Source organism: Tasmannia lanceolata, unplaced genomic scaffold (genome assembly GCF_043159265.1).
Source record: "Tasmannia lanceolata isolate RefF3 unplaced genomic scaffold, GAP_Taslan_0.1 ptg000018l, whole genome shotgun sequence".
Classification (NCBI taxonomy): Eukaryota; Viridiplantae; Streptophyta; class Magnoliopsida; order Canellales; family Winteraceae; genus Tasmannia; species Tasmannia lanceolata.
Window position 1 is genome coordinate 29816215 of NW_027518695.1, and position 24419 is coordinate 29840633.

At 37.7% G+C, this 24419-nt stretch overlaps 1 long non-coding RNA gene across 1 annotated transcript; it reads left to right on the forward strand.

The window, feature by feature from the left end:
* The first annotated feature begins 10021 nt into the window (after positions 1 to 10021).
* On the forward strand, positions 10022 to 13782 carry LOC143851701 (uncharacterized). The gene is made up of 2 exons (XR_013236463.1): positions 10022 to 10486; positions 13469 to 13782. It is a non-coding gene; the product is annotated as an uncharacterized LOC143851701 (long non-coding RNA).
* Positions 13783 to 24419: the final 10637 nt, after the last annotated feature.

A 24419-nucleotide genomic window follows, 5' to 3' on the forward strand; every position in this document is an offset into this window, starting at 1 on the left:
GGTCTTGAGATTCATCAAATTTTACATGAATAGCTTCTTCAACAATCAAGGTTTGTAAGCCCAAGGGTTCACATGGGTTCAATCATTCACCTTACCTTCTTGTTTTGATGCTAGCAAACCCAAATTGATTAGCATTTATGGATTAATGTGTTGCCTCGAGGTGTTGTGTTCTATATAGGAATTTGATATGTCATATCACCATTACACAACTCATCACAACACATGGCTTGGGGATCAACATGCAAAATGGACCAATGAGCTTGCACACACACTAGAGACATCATCCTTGGAAGATGTTCATCAAGAGCTCAAGTCAAAGATCCCACAAGTTGCCTAGCAAAGTGCCAAAGAGAAGCTTGGAGATGAACTAGCATTGGTGGCCTTCTCATGTAACATTGAAGATATCCAAGAGATGGAGGAAGCCACATGATCCGAAGAAAGTTGAAGAGTTCACTCGCAAGTCAGAGATGTCCAAGAAAGTGTGGAGGAGCCAAGTAATCCAAGAAAACTCAAGGGTATACACTTTAGATTGTATTTGGAGTCCTCTTGTTATTTGTATTTGCACTTTCAAAAAGGGTTTTCAAAATGGTTTCATTAAAACATATTTGATATCTTTAGAAACCATCAACATTCCCCAAAACATGTTTGAAAACCTTGGACAAAAGCCCAAAGACCATGGCCCAAAGTCCATAAGGTTTTAACTTTAAAATGGAATTTTAAACAGGGCCGGTCGACCGGGGTTCCCCGGGCGACCGCGGCAAGGTGGCTGAAAATTCAGCACTTGCCAAAACATAGCGGGCCGGTCGACCGGAACCTCTGGGGCGACTGCGGATGTGTTTCTGAAAACTCAAAAACAATCCAGCATGGTTGGGCCGGTCGACCGACTTCGGGCCGGGTGACGCGGATAGGAAACTGGACAAAAATATAAAAGTCCAGGTTGCTCGCGCCGGGCGACCGCTATGACTCGGTCGACCGCGCCGGTTTGAAATTTAAAAATAAAAAGAGAGTGTCTGATAGGGCGGGCGACAGCGACACCTCGGTCGACCGCGCTGGTATCGAAAAGTAGCCGTTGGGGCTTGCGCAGTTTGAATTTTTCAACTCTGTTTTTTTACGATTTTGCCCCAAAACGATCATATTTCCTCATAGGCTATTTAAACCCTATCCTAGACCAACTAATGAAGCTTTTGGCAAATCATTTCAAATCTATTTGAGCCTAAACTTGCGAATCTAAGGTTCTTTAGTTTTATCCTCTTTATGCTTTGATTTGTGCATTTTTCATTTATCAAGAGGATCTCCATAGGCTTTATCTTTGTTATCTTTTGGACAGTTTATGTGAGCTATTATCTTTATAATCCGCCTATTAAGAGGCTTGAGAATTTTTCTTTTCTTTGTTCTTCATTGTAAAGAGGGTCTCCGATTCGGCCCGATAATAAAAGTGAATCTTGGAGTAGTGAGAGGGGTTTTCGCTTCAACTTTAAGGAGAAGCTTGATTGTAAGAGGGTCTTAGATTCGGCCCAATAACAAAGGAGAATCTGGAGCAAAAAGGGTTTGTTCCCTTGGAGGTGAAGAAGGAGTTGTAAAGCTTAGGGATTAGGCTTAAAATCTCAACACTAGTGGAGTGCCCAAGGAGCTAAACTTGGAAGAGTGAAGTAGGTTTTGTTGATAAACCGAACCACTATAAAAATCTTGTGTCTCCTCATTATGGTGTGCCTTCTCTTCTCTCTTCCTTCTCACTTGGTGATTGGTAAACTCTAACCCTAACTTGTACTTATGTCTCATTGAACAAGGGTTTGTAAATATAAATAGTTATAACATCTAAACCCTAACTTTACTATCTTATTACTTGAACAAGGGTTAAATATAAATTAACTAAAAATTGGCAAATTGATTTTAATCTTCCAACTAATTAAGCCAAAAATTTTAATTAACTAATTCACCCCCCTCTTGGGTTGTCACACTTGCATTTCAAGGTTCTTTTGTTGTAAACTCTATATGCTTTACTTTGGTTAGAATATCCAAGAAAAATCCCGTCATCCGACTTTGGGTCAACTTTATAAAGATTGTCCTTAATATTCAGAATATAGCATTTACAACCAAAAACTTTGAAGTGACTTATGTTAGGTTTTCTCCCTTTCCAAAGCTCATATGGAGTCTTAAGAGTTTTTGGTCTTATGAGGACTCTATTAATGACATAGCATGCCGTGTTAACTGCTTCAGCCAAAAATTTTCTAGGGGTGCTATAATCATTTAACATAGTTCTTCCCATCTCTTGAAGCACTCTATTTTTCCTCTCCATTACACCATTTTGTTGAGGAGTTCTAGGTGTATAGAAATTATGATCAATCCCATATTTAGAGCAATAGTTTTCAAAATCAATGGTTTCAAACTCAGTTCCATGATCACTTCTTATAGATGTTATGGAAGTTCCTTTTTCATTTTGAACCTTATTACACAATTTGAAAAGTTTCGTCTTTACTACTAAAAAATATAACCCATGTGTATCTAGAGAAATCATCAACAACAACATATACATATCTCTTCCCACCGATGCTACAAGTTTTCATAGGACCAAAAAGATCCATATGAAGAAGTTGTAAAGGTCTAGTGGTAGACACAACACTTTTGAGTTTAAAAGAGTCTTTGGCTTGTTTTCCTTTTTGACAAGCTCTAAAAACATGATCATTTGTGTACTTGAGCTTAAGCAAACCATTGCAAAGTTTAGACAATAATTCCATATGTGCATGTCCTAGTCTTCTATGCCAAGTCCATGAGTTATTATCAATAGAAGAGAGACATTTGAGATTTTGTGTTGTGAGTTCTTCTAGTGCAAGTGTATAAACATTATCATTTCTTGTGGCAATGAAACTAACTGTGTTACTGTGTGTGCCTTTGACAATGCATTTATCATTTCTAAATGTGACCTCATTACCAACATCACAAAGTTGACTAATGCTAAGCAAATTCATAGCCAAACAGTAAAAAAGCAAAACATTGGATATAGTAATGTCTTTAAAAGTAATTGTAACTTCATCGATGATCTTTTCTTTCTTGTCGTCGCTGAAGGTGACTTTACCTTGATTCCCCATGGTGATGGACGAAAATTTGGATGGGTCTCCGGTCATGTGTCTCGAGCACCCGCTATCCAAGTACCATTTCTCTGTGTTGATACTTCCTTTCACACAAATCTACAATGGCAAAGTTCATGTTCTATACTTAGGTACTCAAGTTCTCTTGGGTCATTCAATGTTAGTATCATACAACCCATCTTTTCTTACCCATACATACTTCACATTTATTTGCTTTCTTACTCTACAAGCATTGTTATGATGTCCAACTTTTCCACAATAATGACACGAATGAACAAAAGAGTTAGACTTGATATTTGACTTTAAGTTTCTCTTTTGTTTATACGCTTGGACAAATTTGTTCTTCTGAGATTCTTTCTTTTGGAATGGTTGGTATCTCAAATCGGCCATTCCGTTGGAAAGGTTCTTCTCAAGAATTTCAACCAACTTAGATTTTCCACATGAGAACTTTAGTTGGAGCTTATCGTTATCGTGTTTCAATTCTTTATTTTCAAGATAGAGTTTTTGAATGTCTTTATATATCTTTTCATTTTCTTTTTTCAATTCCTTGTTTTTCAAAACAAGATTGTCAATCATTTTATTCAAAGAGTTATTTTCATAGGCGAGAAGATCTCGTTCCCTTGTTAAATTTTCAAACTCTTTTGTAATTTTCTCGAGTGAACTCTTTAGATTCTTGGTTTTTGGAACTTCAAGAAGGAGACCTTCTTGAAACTTTTCACAAGCTTCAAAGAGTTCATCATATGTAAAGGGTTTTTCAATATCATTTTCATTTTCAATTGATTCATTTTCAGAATTAAGGGGTTCGATATATACCTCTTCCTCATGGGATTCAAGCGCCATGAAGCACACATTTTGATCTTCTTCCTCGCTTGATTAGCTTGCTGATGAGCAACTTAGTCCGTCCTAAGTCGCACCGAATCTTTTGTTCTTTTTCTTCTTTCTTCTTGAATTGTCCTCTTGTTTGTTTAGAGGGCAATTGGGTTGGATGTGACCGACTTTCTTGCACTTTAGTACCTTGGAGGATCATTTTCTTTTCCTTCTCTTTCTCTCCATAATGGCTTATCTTTCTTGATGGCTCCTTTCTTTCTCCTTGAGAAGTGATGGAATTTCTTTGTGAGGAGAGCTAGTCCTTCTCCTAAGTTTTGAAACTTCTCTCATTCGCTCTCGCTTTCACTGTCCGCATTGGTCTTGAAGGCGACACCCTTCTTCTTTGGGTCGTCCTTATGGCCTTGTTGATCCGCTCTCTTTTTCATCTTCATCTCGTGAGTAATGAGAGACCCAACGAGTTCTTCTAGAAGGATGGTGTTAAGATTCTTTGCTTCTTCAATAGCGGTAATCTTTAGATCCCAAGAAGCAGGAAGTGAGCGAAGTAACTTATTTACGATCTCTTCATTTGTGTAGACCTTACCTAATCCTTCCAACTCATTGACAATGTTAGTGAAGCACGTATACATTTCGGAAATAGATTCATCATTTTTCATTTTTAAAGCTTCAAAATCACTAACTAGAAGATTTATCTTTGTCTTTTTAACTTGAGTAGTTCCCTCGTGAGTAGTTTCGAGGGTGGTCCAAATTTCTTTGGCCTTCTTGCAATTGGAGACTTGATTAAATTTCTCGAGAGATAATGTACAAAAGATTATGTTTACTCTTTTGGCATTTAACACGGCTCTCTTCTTTTGAGCGGCCGACCACTCACTTCTATCGGTTGTGGGATGAATATATCCCTCTTCAATTAGTTCCCACATCTCATAGTCATGTGATTGAAGGAAGAAAGTCATTCTAGTTTTCCAATAACCATAGTTTGAACCATTAAAATAAGATGGTCTAGATACGGATTGTCCTCCGACATTTCCTTGAGGTGTTGCCATGATCTTTTACTCTTGTAAGATTTTGAGAAGTCAAAATCCTATGTTAAGAGTCCAAGCTCTGATACAACGTGAAAATAGACTAGACAACACAAGAGGGAGGGTGCATTAGGTCTTATAAAAACTTAGTTATTTTGAAACCCTTGTTTTTAAATAATTTTTCTAACTACTTTAAAGCTATCTGACAAGTGCTTGTAAAAAGGAAATGGTTAAGATATTACCAATATATTCACAAGATGAAAGAGAGTGGGAGAGTAGAAAGTACACCAAATGAACACCAAGATTTATAGTTGTTCGGTCTACTCAAAAGACCTACTCCACTCTTCTTGAGGTCGCACTCAAAAATTTCCATTATCCGAAGACCACACCCGGCTTCGAGGCTCCTTACAAATACCAAGTCTTTAAACTCACCTAGTCTTTAAACTCAACAAGGGTAGCAACCATTCTCTTACAATGGTAGAAAGAAAGTAAATGCTCTTCAATCCTCTTCAATAGGCAAGTACAAATGTAATGGCACAATAATCACTCTTGCTTCACCCAAAATGTAAACCCTAAAGATTCTCTCTTGGAGGATTAAATATAATGGCACTAGAGAGGATTAAATGAGGGTAAATCTCACATTTAATGGAAAAATAAGGTTGGTGAGAGTAGAAAACTTTGCAAGAAAGTGGCTAGGGCTTTTAGAATGCAAGAGATGTCTATTAGGGTTCCCAAAAGATGTTTTTATACCAAAAGACATAAAATCCTAATTTTTTGTTTTCAAACGCGTCGCGGACGAAGTCCCAGACATTCGCCAATAGTAGCTGTTTTACACCAATAATAGCCGTATACGGACGTCCGCCATATCCCGGACGACCGCTATTCTCTCGATTATGTTTTGTCAGAAACTTCATTTTCAGATGAACGTCCGCCAGTTTTCCAGACGTCCGTATTTTCCTCAGTTATATTTTTGAGGTGCAAACGGATGTCCGCAAATATCCCGGACGACCGTAATTCCTCTGGATACTAAAATATACATTTCTTCGAGAAAATTCATTACGGACTTGAGTCTACTATGGGGAGTATGATTCCTAGGGATGTCTAATATCATTTTAACCCTCCTAAGTGCCAAAACACAATCAACCAAGAGAGAACGTAAAATCTAAGCTTCATGGGAGCAACTTCTCTTCTGGGCTTTTTGAGACTTCAATTTTCATCTTCTTGACTTCATTTGACCTTTAAGATATGTGCAATGTAATCCAATAGGTCGCTTGTAATGTCCACGATGTCTTGCTTGCCTTCGGTGTATCAACCCTGTTTATCTCATATGCAAACAGTTTGACATACTTAATCAATATGGGTTTGATTACAATCACAACATTGGTGATCGATAGCCTTCCGGCTTACACAATTTAATATCACAATCCATAGAGACTGCTAGGCAAGATTCAAAGGTAATTATTGCTTGTTTGGTCATGTGACATCCTTGTTCCCTACTTATACCTTCCATGCCAAATTTATCTAAAAAAGAGGAATTTGGCAAGTAGAAGTTTGCATTCTCTTTCTCTCTCTTCCCTCTCTTTCTCTCCCATTACTCTACGAGGTTGGCAACCAAACACTACTTATCACTATTCTACAAGGTAAATCCTTGCTAGATCAAACGTTGCAAATATTTGTCTCCTCCCTATTGACTACTTATACTACTAATCTACAAGGTAACTATCTTAGGGCTGCAACTTGGGTCGGGTTTTACCCGACCCGCATTGACCCGACCCGAAAATAGCTTGGGTTGGGTTCATGTTTCTCGGGTTTCGGGTCGAGTTTCAAAAGCCCGCATGAATCTCGGGTCGAGCCGGGTTTGAAGGGGCCCGACCCGACCCGACCGAGTTACTTAAGTTATAGTATGTTTTTTTTTTCTAAAACTTTGTTACTTTAAAAGTGAAAACTTAAAAGTAAAACTCACACACGCGCGCAATCACAAGGACTCTTTCCATCTTCTATTCGTTTCCCCCCTTTAGCTCTAGGGTTTCAAGTTTCAACTAAATAGTTTGTTGTTTATCTCATATGAGTATACTCATTTTCATTTGGTAATGCATCAATTTATACTCTTTGGACTAGTTATTAGTTAATGCACTAAAGAGTTTGTCATGCTTGAGTTTTTCTACTTCTGACAGTTGAGTTGCCTTGCCACGCAAGAGTTTTCCTTAAAAAATTGAGTTAACATAAAAAAACCAGACCCGACCCGAGATTTATCATGGGTAGGGCCGGGTTTGGGAATCGTGGGTTTTCCGAAAAAAAACCCGACTCGACCCGACCCGAGATATTTCTCGGGTAGGGTTGGGTTGTTCAAAACCCGACCCGCCTGACCCGACTTCCAGCCCTAAACTATCTGCATCCAAATAGAACCATTTTGGCAAAAAAAAAAGTCAGTGTAGATAATTGAGTTTATTCTGTAAAGGTTTTGGTAAAAAACTGTGTTTATTCTATACTCATTTAGTTAAAAAAGTCACGTTAGAAAGCTCAATTCATTTTGTATATATTTTTTTGTAATACCCAGTTTATCCTGTATAGATTTTGGTAAAAAAAACTCAGTGTAGAAAACTGAGTTCGTTCTGTATTAATTTTGGTTTTACACTGAGTTATTCTATATCGATTTTGGTGAAAAACTTGGCGTAGAAAGTGATTTTGGTCAAAAATAGAAATTTCTTGAGGTACAGACCCCTAATGCCTGTCAAAAGAGAAATGGAATGGTAGAGAACAACCAACTACTTAACAAACACCAGAACAAACTCATTCGCACAAAAAATCGGCAAATTGTAATAGAAAACATCATAAATTTGAAATATGTAGAAAACATTGTTAAAATAGAAAAAACACACATTTGAAAAAAAAAAACGGGCCTAAAGGGAAAAAACATGAACCAAATCAGAAAAATGGGGTGGGCCCGAGAAAATTGGGTCGACATGTCAACAAATCGGCAATACATTAGGTCGATTACAAAAAAATCGGGTCGACCAAACCTTTTTTTGATTTGACCATGATGATGCCGAAATAAGGTTTCCTCGATCAATGGTTGGTAAAGTTCCAATATGTGATTGATCTGCGCTCACAGAAAGCACTTTAGGGGTCCCAGAGAGAGCACTCCAACATTTAAGTCAGAAGACAACATAACAAGTGAAAACCAAGCAATAAGACAATTGAAGAGTAATTCTTATAGTGATTCAAGATGCAGACCTTTGAGCATGAGGGTCTTTTTATAGAGAAGGAGTTCACAACAGTTTCAGAGACTTGCCTTGATAGGAGTCTTTCCTTATTGGGTGATTTCCTTTAGAGACAAACACCAAGTTTCTTCATGAGAACTGGTTTCTATATAGGTTCACCGACCTTATGGAGAGTTGTCATGCTCGTAACGGACTTTCCCTTCAAAGCTCTTTACTGTTTGAGAACATTGCTAAATTGGAGAGATAGAGAATCCTTTTTGTACTTACGTTCTAGAATAAGAGTTTGGTTTCCTCATTTAGGCTCAATGACACGTGTCATTAATCTAAGGGGAAGCGGATTTTACCACTAATAGACCACACTTTTTCCGGTTGACATGATTATTTCAGCTTTTCACCGATATTTTACATCTCTTATAAAAATCAACGATTTCTTGCTTGTTTTGTCATTTTTTGACTATCTCTTATAAAATCTCGCCTTGATTAATTTTTCTTTGTCCCTAATTATCTTTTTCATCTTCTTGTTCTCCTATTTCTTCCTTTTCTTTTTTCTCTTATTCCTTCTTTTTCTTACTTGGCCAGTTCTTCTTTTAATTCTTGGCCAATTCTTCTTCCTTTCTTCGAGTTGGAGCAGCGGGGGACAATGAATCAAATAGGAAAAATTAGAAAAGGAGAAGAGGGCAAAATAGTCTTTTGGATAGCATCGTGTCACTCCGTGACAATAGAGTTTGAAACTACCATCCATCCCTAAATTCGGACTCAAAATGTAATCACTTCCCCTTTCGCCCAAAATATAAGTTGTAAATTTCATTTCATTCGCCGTTTCATTTTGGCGACTAGAATAGAACATTTCCATCATTTTGTTCATTTCGTTTAAAACTTTTCGTTCCGCTACGATGAGGAAATTTTTTTTAATAGTTAAAAATATGAAAAAAATCCAAAATAAAATAAAATAAAATAATGTTAGAAAATATAAAAAATAATTAAATGAACCAAATATGTGAAAGATCCTCCAACATTTACTTAAAGAAAAATCACTACTAGCTGAAATGCCTATGTTGACCGTGTGTTGACCAGTGCCTGACAAGATGAAAAAATTTTAGAGACCGAATAATGAGAATTTTTTTTACCGGACTTTTGGAGTTTTATAATATTTGGACATGAAAGAATTTATGAATTTTTAAAATTGGAAAAATAGCCCATCGTTCGGAAGTTAAGATTTTTACCTGGATCGATTTTTTGAAATTTGTATTGTTACTGGAAGTTAAGTAAATGAACATTAAAAATAGTAAGACATTAAAATGACTTTACATGTAAATACTAAGAAGCGAAAAAAGAAGAGAGGAGAACCAAGAAGAGACAAGGACATTAGAAGAAAAACAACTAATTTGACACCAGATGAAATTGGGAATTCTGCCAATTTCATTTGAAATGGACGAAATTGACCGAAATCTGCAACTAAATGGGAAGTATGGCCATTTCGTTCCAAATTACAGTCCGGAACAAAAAAATTTTGCCCATTTCTGTTGAAAAGAAACAGTATTTAGAACTTAGCCCAAAACTAGTAAGGGAATTGATATGTTCACCCCATTTTCATTCTTGGGCGGCTTCCTTGTAGTGTAGAGTGTTAAGTCACAATTCACAAATCCACTAGAGGGGACCCGACTAGGAATGAAAAGGGGTCCAATATATTACTTCTCAAATAAACAATCTAACTAATACTCGTCTTTGAGATTGCATTATGCCTGCTATTAAATAAAGGGAAATGTTATCAGCACAACCATATTTTGATATTTGCACAAACCCGGCTCTATTCTTCTTTATCTGGCTCCTTAGGAACAAGATGGATTTAGCCAAAAGAGCACTGCTAAGAAACATGGTTGTGCTGATATCATTTCAAATAAATCAACGCAAAAATCTTTTAAACGAATGCAAAAATCTTAATCCTTGATTTCATATAGAAAGTGAGGTGTTTGGTCAATTCATTTCTCATTGAAGAGTCACTCTCAAAATCATCAATGTATCCAAAACCTCCCAAAATGGCAATCACCCTATGCAACAGTTTTCAGCCACCTTCAATGCACACGTGCCCATTTTGTTGTCTATCTCTGATCACCCCAAACAGATTTAATAATGCGATTTCTTATTTGGGCTAATATGATAATCTGTACTCTGAGCGTTATTTTTCTAAAAAGCATTTTTTCCCTGGCTTAATGCAGCTTCTGAGATTTTATAGTTTTGATTTTTATTCAAGATTTGATATTTTGGGTCGTTTGCAGTTTCAGGGAAAAGCTGGGATTTTGATGTTTTTTCTTACTTTTATCTTGAGGGGTATCAGGTATGATCTTTTTACCAAATTTTTTTCCTGAGAAAAAGGGTTCTTTTACTATGTTTTTTCCTGTTTTCTGATGGGCCTGTTTAGATAAAGTAGACTTGGTGAATACTCTGATCAGATGAATGTGTTGTAATCAGCTATAAAGAAAAAGGCATTTTTTTCCTTTTCTTGTCACAAGGAACAAAAAACAGAAAACCCACAAAAGAAGACCTCTGATATATTTGTCTGATCTAATTGTGAGAGAAAAGAGAGGAACAAGAAGCTATTATTTTAAGTATAAACTGTTAAAATATGACATTTAATTGGTGTGTAACAGATCTTGCTTTTTTTTTGCTCAGCTATTATTGCATCTGGTTTTTTTGTTCCTTCTTTTGTTGCAGATCTTTATGAGTTCTTGTTTTTCTTTTTTTTTGAACTGATAAGACATAGAATCTTATAGATTTTATCCACCCTCTGGTGCCCCTGTTAGAATTGGTTTGCTTGGATTTCACTGTCTGTGAAACACAAGGGGTTCATCCAATGCCCATTTTGTTATAACCTGAATGCTTGGGCTTGTATGAGGAATTTTTCCTTGGGGCATCTGTTGGTTTTTTCTGATGATTTCTGTGGAACACTGATCTATGGTGGGATACATATGTTTGTCCACTAGGACTTGCTTGCACAAAGTTGTTCTTTGTTGAGGACTAGATAGGACTGTAACCCCTTTGCAATCTTATATTCTATGTCAGTGATACCAAACAAATGGAGAAGAGAGGAGGAAACACAAGTGAAAAACTGAAATGAAACAGCCCGCCACCCAAAGGAATCCACTCAAGGGATAAGAGCAACTAAAACAAGAAGAAATCTGTCTTCTTCAAAAGCCAAAGGCTAAACTTGATTCAAATCTCTGCAAAAGTCTCTTTTCTACAGCCCAAATAAACAATTAAGTAGGCATGGAACAACCTTCCAGCCATAGGTGCACTTCCAAAGGCTTGAACAACATTTCCTAGCTTGACAACACAAGTTTCAAGAAAGAAGGGAGAGGAAAACTAAACTTACTTTGACTAATACTTAAGGCTAACTTACTATCACGCCGAATAACTAAAGCCTCGCCGCGATCGTTCCAAGCGATCTCGTCACCCTCATCATGTCGTCAAAATGTGGTTGTTCATCTTGACGTTGTGGAGAAGCCTCTTCACTCAACGCTTGATTACGAGTGCGATGAAAAGGGTTACTCTCCTCCTCTTCGTTAATTATAACTTTCTCTGAATCATGACGCGAATCATCATGTTTCAGACATTCGTAGCGTTCTAAACGCTGCTGAAGTTTTTGCACTTGTCTCCTCAAATCATCCATCTCGATGTCATGCAGGGCTCGTTCACGAACCGGGGCTCTTCGACGTTTGGTCCGCGACGACGATGATCAGCCATGAAAACCAAAGCTCTGATACCAAATTGACACCAAACAAATGGAGAAGAGAGGAGGAAACACAAGTGAAAAACTGAAATGAAACAGCCTGCCACCCAAAGGAATCCACCCAAGGGATAAGAGCAACTAAAACAAGAAGAAATCCTTCTTCAAAAGCCAAAGGCTAAACTTGATTTAAATCTCTGCAAAAGTCTCTTTTCTACAGCCCAAATAAACAATTAAGTAGGCATGGAATAACCCTCTAGCCATAGTTGCACTTCCAAAGGCTTGAACAACATTTCCTAGCTTGACAACACAAGTTTCAAGAAAGAAGGGAGAGGAAAACTAAACTTCTTTTGACTAATACTTAAGGCTAACTTACTAAACTTAATAGGGGTCTTTGGGACTTAATAAAGCATAAATAAAACATTAAAAATAACTTAAATAATAGCCAAAAACGTTTGGAATAATGCAGCAGGCACAAAGAAACCCAAAACTGCTGAAATTAGTATGTTGCAGGTAGCTTAGACCCTTCTCAGAAAAATAGCCATAACTCCCTCCAGAGAACTCTGATTCGCTAACCGTTTGTTTCGTTGCAAAATAGACTCGTAGACCTTTCCAACCATGTATGGCTTGCTATTTTTAAAGCTGTGAGTAATTTCATATTTGACCCAAAAGATGACCCAAAATCATGGACTGCAACTATTTTTTGGACCTTTAAGCTTGGGGCCTAGGCTTGGTGGGCTTAGTGGGCTCGGTTTGAGGATCCATCGAGATAGCTCCGGCGTCAGTCAGGGAAGCTCTCTGATCTGTAAATATATACGCTGGTCAGTTTGAAGTCACTTATTGGGAATGAAAAAGTTATAAGCTTGTAACTTGAATAAGTGTGGAGTAATCATTGACAGTTGAAACCAGAGTGGACTGAAAGTGGCTTGCAAGCATTACTGTTGTCTGATTGGATTCAATAAATAGGACGGTTATAATGACAGCCTATGTTTTTTTCCTTTCATTTTCCAATTTAATTCTGACTTGTTTGAGAAATGCTGATTGGATATCTCCTGGGCATCATATCTGGATTGATCAATTCAGCTTACCTGTAGTTCTATCAGACCTGCTGAAATTAGCTTGAAGTATGAAAGATGGTAATATTTTAATTAAGTGGAGCCTAGTATTTCAAGTCTCCAAAATTGCTATGATGCTTTGGTTACATCCAGCATTAGATGATTCCTTGTATAGCTTGGATGATTGATTTGGTGTAGAAAATATTACTCACTTCATAGAAATACTATGAGCCCTTCTTGAGGGATAACTCGTTAATTCTAAGAATTCATGTGGTAGAGCCAGATTTGCTGGCCATCTATTCAGCTTCCTATTGGTTTTAGGATCATTCAATTACTGTTTGATGCTTATTAGTGGCTTGTTATCCGCTTCTACTTGATTATCTGTACATTTGTTTATTTGAGATGAGTGTTAATTAGTCTAGTTAAATAACAACATTATTAGCCTAGTGCTGCATAGGTCTGGCAAATGTTTCCTTCTGCGTTAGAATCAAATAGAACACTACTTTTGTTGGCTCTGAACGTCCATGTTTTACAATAGGATGTTGAGCGTTGGAACTCAGTATTGAAGACGAAAGCGTTGGAACTCAGTATTAAATTCTGGGTCTTCTTTTGGGCATGGGCAAAACTTCCTTTGGAAGGATCACTTGAAGTTGGAAGGTCATTTTCATCTTAAGAGTTCATTGTCTCCTGCTTAGGTTGAGTTTTATTTGTGATATTGGAAGCTTTTGTTTGTGGTCCATACCAGTGGGAAACACACTTGCATTGGATGATAATAAGGCATGGTCAAACTTAATTGAATACTACCCCTTATTGGTAAATCAATCTTATATTAAATATGGTTTGTTTTGGAGAGCTGTTTCATTGTGTTGTTTTCCTGTTTGTGTAGCTTCAGCAGGACCTCCTCGATCCACTCTCTAGGTGTTTCTATTCCTCTTTTGAATATATCCATCCTTTTATTCAACAAAAAAAAGTAGTCTTTTCTGTTATTATTACTATCTAATTTTTTTTAATCATGCAGGCATATTTATATGTTTAAATATTTTCAATTCTTAAGTACTTCCAGTTTGTACTTTGTAGCTTTCCTGCAAGCTGGATTTCTTAGACTTCTCTGGATGTCTGAGGATTTATAATTACCTAGAGCTATTTCAGAGTTGAAGTCACATACTTGTTTCGAGGCACAATTTTTGTTTGCTAGTATTATGTTCATGACTTCATGGCAACCTTTGCTAGGTTGCAAGAAAAGGTAACTATAGTCTTAATATTGCTAGCATCTTAGCCCTAGCGGTAAGTGTAGGGTACCTCTCATGTTAAAGTAGCTATCAAGGACTACAAAACCCAACCTTGATGCTCATATTAACACTTCTCTTGGAGGGTGAATCACATAAACAGCACACAAGATTCATAGCTGCTTGAAGTTGATAACAACAGAGAGCTTTGACCACAAGAAATAAGACTTTAACAAGTTGATTTTATTCAGAGAGGAGATGTATAATACAACTATTCATTCATCTAGACGTATCATATATTACTTTACGGCTTTACCAAATGGAGGCTTCATCACTAACTTAGTTCCCGACCAAAGAAATGACATTATTACACTGATATGAACAATAAAGAATAAAACTCACAACAATCACATTAAGAACTTGATGAGGATTGCATATCACATTATAGGAAGAAAAACTCATGGACAAGAAAAGGGCTGAGAGAGAGAAAGTCATATGGACTGTACAAATTGGGATAAAAAAGGGTGCTACAATGTTGATTTGGCTTGAACATTAGTGCTTATCGTCATTATCATTTTAGGGGAACTTTCATTGAATTTAAGATTATTTTATTTTTCTTTAATGATAGAATGAGAACTTTTGATAAGAGTAATAAACAACTTACAGAACAATGACCGAGCTGGTCACGACTCATGAGATGGAAAATGATGCATCTCTCCAGGATCTGAAGTAAATTGATTGCTGAAGACATCAATTAGTTAGGTTTAATTGTTACTAATTTGGGATACATCTAAGGAGTACATCTCTCCATGAGAAGCAAAACATAAGTTGTGTTTTTAGGTTTAGTTGTTTCCAATTAGGGATTGGACTTTGTCTAATTTTTTTTTTTAATGGGTCTGTCAAATTTTGTTTAGGAGTCATTAGGTATAATCAAGTATTTTTTTAAGGCTTTCACTGATTGAGATAAAAAAGGATGGGAAGCCAATCTAATCACGTTCTGTGATTTGTCTCCCACCAATAGGTGACCAATACTCAAGGATGCAACTGACTTCAAACCTTGTAGAAAGAGCTAAACCTTTGCTTTGATTGAATCATTTTACCCCCAAAAGGACTAGATAATGCCAATATGATGAGCCTCCCCTCATGATTCGTAAGGACGCCACTAATATTTGTTGGTCCAAGCTTGCTGGAAAACATGGTTCTAAATGTCATCTTAAATTGACACAAAACAGAATATTTTCTTTCCAATATACCAAAACAAAATCTTTTGGTCGACATGTATAGATTTTGATAACGCTCAAGTAATGTCGACCGAAATGCTACCACTTTAGTATGTAAATTACAAAACTTTGGTTGACATATCGAAATTTTGACCAAAAGTGCATATAGAAGCTTGAATTTTCACATTTTTACTTGGTAAGTGCTTATTTTATATTTTTTAAGTATTTCTTCAATTATGATGCAAATGCATTAACTAATTATTTGTACATAAATTAGGACATGAATTTTTATTTTCCATGGATTTATGTTTTTCAAAATTAGAAAAATGTACTTTTTTTTGCATAAAAACTAATCATATGTGCATGTTAGATTTTAATTTTATTATATGTGATTTCTTCTTGCCAGATCTACAAATTAACAGTCAAATTTTTTGTTTCTAAATTAAATATTTTATTTATTTTTATTTGAAAATCCTTTAAAAATAGGAAAAACTATATTTTTGAAAAAATTGTCATATATGCATGTTATCTTCCATTTTATACATGAATTATTCTTGCACGATCTACTGATTAACAAAGACGATTTTTTATTTCAAAAATTAATTATTTTATTTATTTTTGTTTGAAAATCCTTTAGATTTCCATCATTATAATATTATATTGTACTCCTTTCATTATATTTTAATTTATTTTTGAAATTAATGAACGGAGTGGCTTTTTTCCTTCTTTTCATATTTATTTGAAGCATGTGTATGCAATTATATACATTTTCAATATCGAATGGACCTTATTGTTCCAAACATGCATGGCAATGCATGTCATTTGGTATTTGATCTTGTTAAATTATTATGGATGGTTTTCTTGCTTATTTAGTGATTTGTAAGCATGTTTATGCTTATTCCAACATTTCTTAAAATTGCATCTTAAATTTCCGTCATTTGCATGCATTTTTTTTAACTTTCATGATTTGATAGGGTTTCTATGGAAATCTATGATCCGAAATCTATGATCCTAACTGACATGTTTTCATTTCCTAGGCGACATGCATACTGGAACTAAAATTTTAAACCTTGAGAAGTGGAACCATCAAGGTGAAGCTTTAGGTGATCCACTGAGGGATACCACCTACCCAAGCTCTTCATGTGGGTACCTCACACCAAAACCTTCTAAAATCCTCACACTTTCTTCAACTCTATCTCTTTGGCCTAGAAAGGAATGCATCTGATCTTCTCCTTAATTGCTACGAAATGTCACTTTTTGCTAGGAAACACTCTACTACTATGTGCCTTCCTAAGTACGCACAACATAGCCAACAATTTCAATTTTCACATAACTCCTTTAAGAGAGAAGAAATCCACTGACCAAGCCTCACTAAAAGCCTAAGCCAAACTAGGAATAGCCCAACACTTTCCAAGCAAAGAGAGGATGCGCATCCATAGTTTGGCTGTGAATGTCTCCTTTGATGTGCTGCATATGTTGCACCTATTTGAAATGTATCATCCTAAATGTATGTAATGCTCCATTCTTACTATCTTATCCAAGCCTGCAATCTAACAGAAGGCAATGATTCTACGAGGGCCCAAGAAAAAACATGACCTAATTTTTGGCGCCAATGATAGCGCTCACCAAGACCCTATAGAAAGAGCTAACTCAAGACACCATTTGGATTCTCATACCAACTCATCGGTGACCTCTTGCTTGTTTATGTTATGAAGATTTAAAGTCTTCAAGCTTCATGATATAAGCTATACCCTTCTCAATCTCAACACAAACATCAGTAGCATGCAATTTGGAACCCACTGGTTCACATTCACCTCAAAACAAGAGAACCCGGGGCATTCTCTTGAACTCCATCATCCCACTTCCATAGAGATATATCTTCTGATTGTGTAAAGATCTTTTGTGACAACTGAAGTGTCTTTCACCTTTTAATAAAACTGAAAGCGAAACTTCCCTTCTATGGAGAAGAAAATTAGGGTACCAAATCCCTAACTAAAGTTTCTCACAAACAATAAGCTGTCCTTCTCCAATCAAGCCGGGGATGTGATTTTCTTTTCTTCTTCTTTTTTTGTTTTTTTTTTGTTTGTTTTTTTTGTGTGTGTGGGTGGTTGGGTGTGGGGTGTGAGAATGGCACCATTGACGATGTTCGCAAATCTCCACAGTCCCTCGTGTTGCTTCTTCATTCTTGAGATGACAAAATATGAGTAGCCTTCCACTAGCAGTCTTCCCTCTAAATCTATCATAAACACTCTCATATCAGTTAGTAGATCTCTAATTTCTGCTCCATTTGAGCATATCCTACTGATGGGACCAATGAAAACACGAATAATGTCCACCATGTGGTTTACTAAATACCCACCAAAAACATGGTAAACATGTCGACATGTCCACATTACAAGCAGTACATTTACAAGTGTCAAAAGGAACGTCGGTATGTGTCGACATGCATGTCAATGCCGACACTTGTCCATAGTAAATTCAAAGTGTCGGCTAAATTATAGATTTTCCCATGCCAAACAGCGTACTTAGTTGTACATTTCCAATTATTCAGGCATTCAAACCAATCTGCGATAGCATAGGTTGGAATGTCAACCGGGGAGCAAGAAGCTAGCAATATTCCTTTCCCAGCCATGCTTTCATGTATCTGAGTATTCAATAAATGGCTTCCAGGTGAGGCCTTTTAGGTTGGTGCACAAATGGTCTTGTTAGTCCAACATTGGAGCACACACCTGTTAACTTACCATCTTCTCTAAAAGCTTAAGCTGTTGGAGAAAGGCGTTATTTATCTTTTATACTTTAACACTTCCCCCGCATGTGTGGCCCACTTGGCAAACACGTGGCACATATGGTCCCACTTTGGGCCGACCAGTGGATTTTTGCTATCCGGGAGGTTTGAAGTCGACACCTTTGGCTCTGATACCATGTTAACTTATGAACTTCTCCAAAAGCTTAAGCTGTTGGAGAAAGGCGTTATTTATCTTTTATACTTTAACAATATGGTCGTTGTTGAATATGAGACTTCCTAGAAGCGAAAAATTATGAGGTGACATTTCCTTCATCATTCATGAATTTAAAGTTTTATTCAGTTGGAAAGAGTTCCCAGTTTGTCAAAGATATCTACACATTCTGACATTGAGATACAATAATATCATATTTAGACTATGTTGCTTTTATACCCAAGAAGTATTTCAGGTTCCTTCCCTTTGTATCAAATTCTTGTCTTTGTTGCTGAGTGAGATAAAAAACAATCAAGTTGCAGTCTTCTCTTATCGGGATGATAACATCAACATAAGGAAATTTGAAGAATATTTGAGTGCTTGATAAATTAGGAGTCATCATTCATAGATTTCTCAAAGCCTACTTGAACTAGGCAAACCAGGCAAAAGAGCATGTTTTAGGCCTTTTTAAGTCTGCAGACTTTGTCATGTCCTTTGATTTGAACCATGCTACCAATGATATCAAGAACGCTTAAATTTTCAAATTAACTCCAAGACTTTAATTTCTTCAGGAAAAGGGATGCTTTAGATGTTCTTCATTTTTTCCATAATATCTTTGAAACCAGTCTCTCAATCTTGCATATCCCTTTCCACTAGATTCTATTTTCAAAGTTTTTTTTTCTTTTCAGCACATTGGTTCTTCCTGCATTGCCTTCTACTGACAAGTAAAAGTAGAAGATTTGGTGTAGAAAACACCTTTGAGGTGTGAATGGAAGCTAAGAGGGACTTACAAGATTTAGGGAAAAGAGCATTTCAAAGTTTCAAATTGGACACTCTACTCTCTGTTCTATTGAGGGTTCCTTGGCTATTGACCTGATACAAGATAGTTTTGATCTTCTACACATGGAGAAGAAAGATGGTCTTCTTGGATGATCCAATGAGTTTAATGTGCATGGAGACACAAGCCAAGAAAAACCACGGTTGGATTGCTCATTGTTATCGACAATTGTACTTTTATTTTTGTTCAAGTCGTTGAGGTATTAGCATATTGCTTGCATCAGGAGTCCAGTTGAACTTGGACCTGAGTGAGGAATCCTCGAATATTAAACTCCTGAATTGGAGGGGTGGAACTGAATCAACTGATTTGGGCCTTCTACATATTGAGGCGTGGAACTTATTTACAAAGAAACAATCTATTTGTTATGAGGATGCACAAATAGTTGAGAAGGACTTCCTGTAAATATAAAGCAACCAATAGACATAGGACCTTATCTGTTACAACATTAGGCATATTTACAAAACATAGACCCGTAAGCATGAAGTCCTTGTTGGAGCAAGAGGTTGAAAGCAATAGATCTTACCAAGAAAAATAGGGCAAAAATATAAATTATACTGACTTGAATAGAGGATGACAAACAATCTGAATTGCGACACTGCCGTATGTCCTCGAACGCCCACCTTAAAGTGTTATTCGGCCCAACTCCAGTGCAAGGATCACATGACCGAACCACCTCCAGGAACAGCAGGAGAATGGATTGTTATAATTCACCTCTCAACAATCCGATAAGGCAAGCTCTCTATCAAACACTTTCTATTGCTCTTGAGGCTCTAGAGTAGTCTCTTTTTCATGTCCTTGGATGCTAGAATGAGGGCTCTATTTATAGAGTTCAAATAGCAACCCAGTCTCATTAGAAAAAGAAGAGACACCCATTCAATGTGACTATTAAATGGAATCATAGAATTCTAGGTGTGCTTAGTCATGCATGAATCCTTAATTCCAAGAGTCATGCATGTATCTCCACATACATTGAAACTTGTAAAATTTAGAGTCACAACTAATGAGTGCACTAAAATCCAAGAGTCACCATTAATGGGCAATCCAAAGGGTCATGGAATATGAAGGAGTCAAAGGTATCATGAATCTATTAATGTGAACCATTAAATTAGCCTACCTCATTCACTTACATTGGAGTTTCGATGAATATGAAAAGTCACCATTAATTCTCAAGCCTAGAATTTGAAACTATTAATTGGAACAAAATCCAACAATCCCCCACAAGTTTCAATTCTATCAATCATGTATTAGAGAGCACTAGTCACATTGTGCATAATGAAAATGTTCGAAGACTTGAATTTCCAAAAAGATTATCTGAATTGTAGTTGAAGTACATGGACTTAGCCTTGAACCAGCACCTTTCTACTTTTCAGTAATCACACATTACTAGATCCAGAGTATGTGTGCTTAGTGGACTAAGCCTTGAACTATCACATTACTCACAAACTTGCCTGAAACAAATAGCACACACAGTGCTCATCCTGGTTCTGCGATGGTTCTAGGAGTATGTCAGCTCCATAGGAGACATATAGTCTCCACCCTAACATATGTGTGTCCTTTAGTGTGTTCCTGTCAAACACCCCGTACCCGAAGTACTTCAGACCACATTAAGGCTTAAGAGCCAACCTCTTTACTATGACAGGTTTCTGTGTGGGCTCTAGCAATCTGTCAGACTACATAGGAGATGGCAAATCTCCACCCGCACATATGTGAGCTCATCAGAGTATACACAATACTCAAAACTCATTAAGGCACTAATTCCATCCTTAACTCATTCATGTTTCTGCGTGGGCTCTAGCAGTCTTGCCTACTCAGACTACATAAGAGGTGATATGCCTCTACCCATACATAGGTGAGTCCCTCAGGGCATGCACCTGCCATGCATCCTGCACACAAAGTGCTTTGGGCTCATTAAGGCTTACAGCCATCCTCTACTCCGATAGGTTAAGTGCACTAACACAAGAATGGTCTCAAACAATTTATATTAAAGAGCACCTAAAACAAATCCATTTATATTTCATTCTTTGAACCATGAACTACATTTGATGGTAGACTAAGCTTTAAACCACTAATATAGTTTAATGGTAGATACAAATACAAATAGATTACCTAGGCATTAGACCCATTTCGACAATCGTTTGTTCAATCAGTTCCCTCTTCAAACCTTTTGTCAAGGGATCTGCCAAGTTCGCTAAAGATCGGACGTCTATAACAGCAATGACTCCGTGACTTATCAACTCATTCAGATAGCCATGCTTCACTATCCTCTTCCTTCCGTTGAACAACGAGTTCTCAGCAATAGCATTGGCAGCCTGATTGTCACAATACACTGCGATCGCAGTCAGCTCCTCCTTTTGTAATGGAAGATCCAACAGAAGATCTCTAAGCCACTCTGCTTCATCTCCTGCGCTTGCAAGGGCGAAGAACTCAGATTCCATGGATGACTCTGTTTTTTAGACTTCCACGATACGGCTGCACCACCTAGGGTGAACACAAATCCGCATGTCGATATGCACTCATCTGAGAATCCTTCGACCACTGCAGGATACCCAGAATAGATCAATCCAAGATTAAGGGTAGCTTTCAGATATCTCATCAGTCTCTGAATAGCATCCCAATGTGCCTTTCCTGGATTACTAGTAAACCGACTCAACATCCCAACAACAAAGGCTATATCCGGTCTAGTATAGCTCATGGCATACATCAGACTGCCAATAACTCTCGAGTATTCCAACTGCCTCACCGTCCTATCAGTATTGGGTACGAGCTTCTTGTTGTAATCATACGGCACACACTGCTATGGTAAGTCGAAGTAGCCATACTTCTTCAGCATCTTCTCTATGTAATGAGATTGAGATAGAGAAATCCTAGACTCAGTCCTTAAGATCTTGATCCCAAGGATTGTGTTAGCAGCTCCAAGATCCTTCATGCTGAACTGTGTCAAGAGAAACTTCTTTATAGATGTCATAGTCTGTAAGTCACTCCCAACTATGAGCATATCATCAACATACAGACAGATGATCACCACCTTTCCTTTGTCAACTTTGCTATAAAGGCACTTGTCAGATCCACTGACTCGGAAGCCATACCCACGAACAACTTTGTCAAACTTCTCGTGCCACATCTTTGGAGCTTGCTTCAAACCATAAAGAGACCTGATAAGCTTGCAGACTTTGTTGTCAAGACCTTTGACCACAAACCCTTCTGGCTGCTTCATGTAGATTTCCTGAGTTAGGTCACCATTTAGAAAGGCTGTTTTTACATCTATCTGATGTATCACCATCTTCTCGATTGCAGCTATCGCTCTAAGAACTCGAATGGTTGCAATCCGACAGACTGGTGAGTAGGTGTCGAAGAAGTCAATGCCTTCTTTCTGAGTAAAACCTTTAGCAACCAATCTTGCCTTATACTTCTCAATGATACCATCCGCACGCAGCTTCCTCTTGAAAATCCACTTACAGCCAATAGGTCGAGCACCTTTTGGGAGATCCTCGAGTTTCCAAGTGTTGTTCTCCATCAAAGAGCTCATTTCGTCTTCCACGGCTTCTTTCTAGAGCAGGGCATCTCTGGATTGCATAGCTTCTTCAAACGTTTGAGGATCACTTTCAACATTATAGGTGATAAAGTCATCACCAAAGGACATGGGCTTCCTTTGTTGTTTAGGCCTTGGCTCATCAGCTTCTTCTACAGGAACATCAGGAGGTTCATCATATACTTCATTTTCCTGAGAGGTAGAGGGAGAAGCAGGAGCATCAGTGTTAGCTTCAACTTGAACCTCTTCTCTAACATTCTCAGTGAGTCCTTTAAAGAAATTGACTTGTCCTTGATGAATTTGTCTTCAAAGAATTCAGCATCTCGAGCTTCAATGATAGAGTTGGTGTTGATATCGAGAAATCTGCAGGCATCACACTGTCCACAGCATATCCAAGAAACCAAGAAAAACACACTTGTTCGCCTTGGCTCCAAGCTTTGGACTTCTAACATCTGGCACTTGAACATAAGCCAGACACCCCCACACTTTGAGCATTCCCAAAGATGGTGGATACCCGAACCAGAGTTCATGCGAAGAGGTCTTCGTCTTGGCATAAGGAACTCTATTCAAGATGAAGTTTGCCGTAAGAAGCGCCTCACCCCAATAATCAGTTGAAAGTCCAGACGTCAAAAGCATATAATTCACCATCTCGGTCAAAGTCCGGTTCTTCCTTTCTGCTATCCCATTTGACTGAGGAGAATAAGGGGCAGTCGTTTCAGTGACAATCCCATGTTCTTTGAAGTATGCACCAACTTCTTTAAAGCGGTATTCACCTCCTCTGTCACTCCGAAGCCTTTTGACTTAACGTCCCAACTGCTTCTCGACTCGAGTTCGAAACTCGATGAACTTATCGAAAGCCTCATCTTTGGACTTCAGTAGATAGACATGACAGAACCTTGTCCGATCGTCGATGAAAGTGATAAAGTACTGCATGCCACCTCTTGTAACAAAACTCTTGAAGTCACATGTGTCAGAGTGGATTAGGTCCAACACCTCTGTACTCCTTGTAACACTGGGGAAAGGCTTCCTCGTGGTCTTGGCCTGCGCACAGACCTCACATTTGTCTGGTTTCTCACCCCCACAGTTGGGCAGAAGACCTAGCTTACACATGTCATGAAACTTTCTGTAGTTAACATGACCTAGTCTATTGTGCCACAACTCAGAGGAATAAGCAGAATCATCTACTAATTTAGGGGCATGAGTTACAACGCTCATCTTAAATATACCATTAGTCTTGTATGCATTGCCAAAGTACAAATTTTTAAAGGATAGCACCACCACCTTACCGCCTTGAAAATCCAAGCACATTCCAGCATCACAAAGCATACTCCCAGATACAAGATTCTTGGCAATTGAAGGAACAATGCTTCACATCTTTCAGTATAAGGGTTTTGCCAGATGTGAGCTCCACTACCATGGCTCTGACCCCAAGAACAACAACTGAAGATCGGTAAGCCATAGCCACTGATTCTGGTCGTGCAGTGTAGGTGGAGAATAAGGACTTGTTGGCACAGACATGACATGTAGCACCCGTATCTAGCCACCAATCCGTAACATTAGAGGGACCAATAGTCTTAGAGACCATTGCCACAAAGTTCTCCACCACAGCCACATATTCTTTCTTCGGTGCCTTGCAGTCACTAGCATAGTGGCCACGCTTTCCACAGTTGTAATTGTTTCCCGTCTTCTTGAAAGTCTTCTTCTGAACATTTAGGTTAGACTTATGTTCTACAGCCTTTT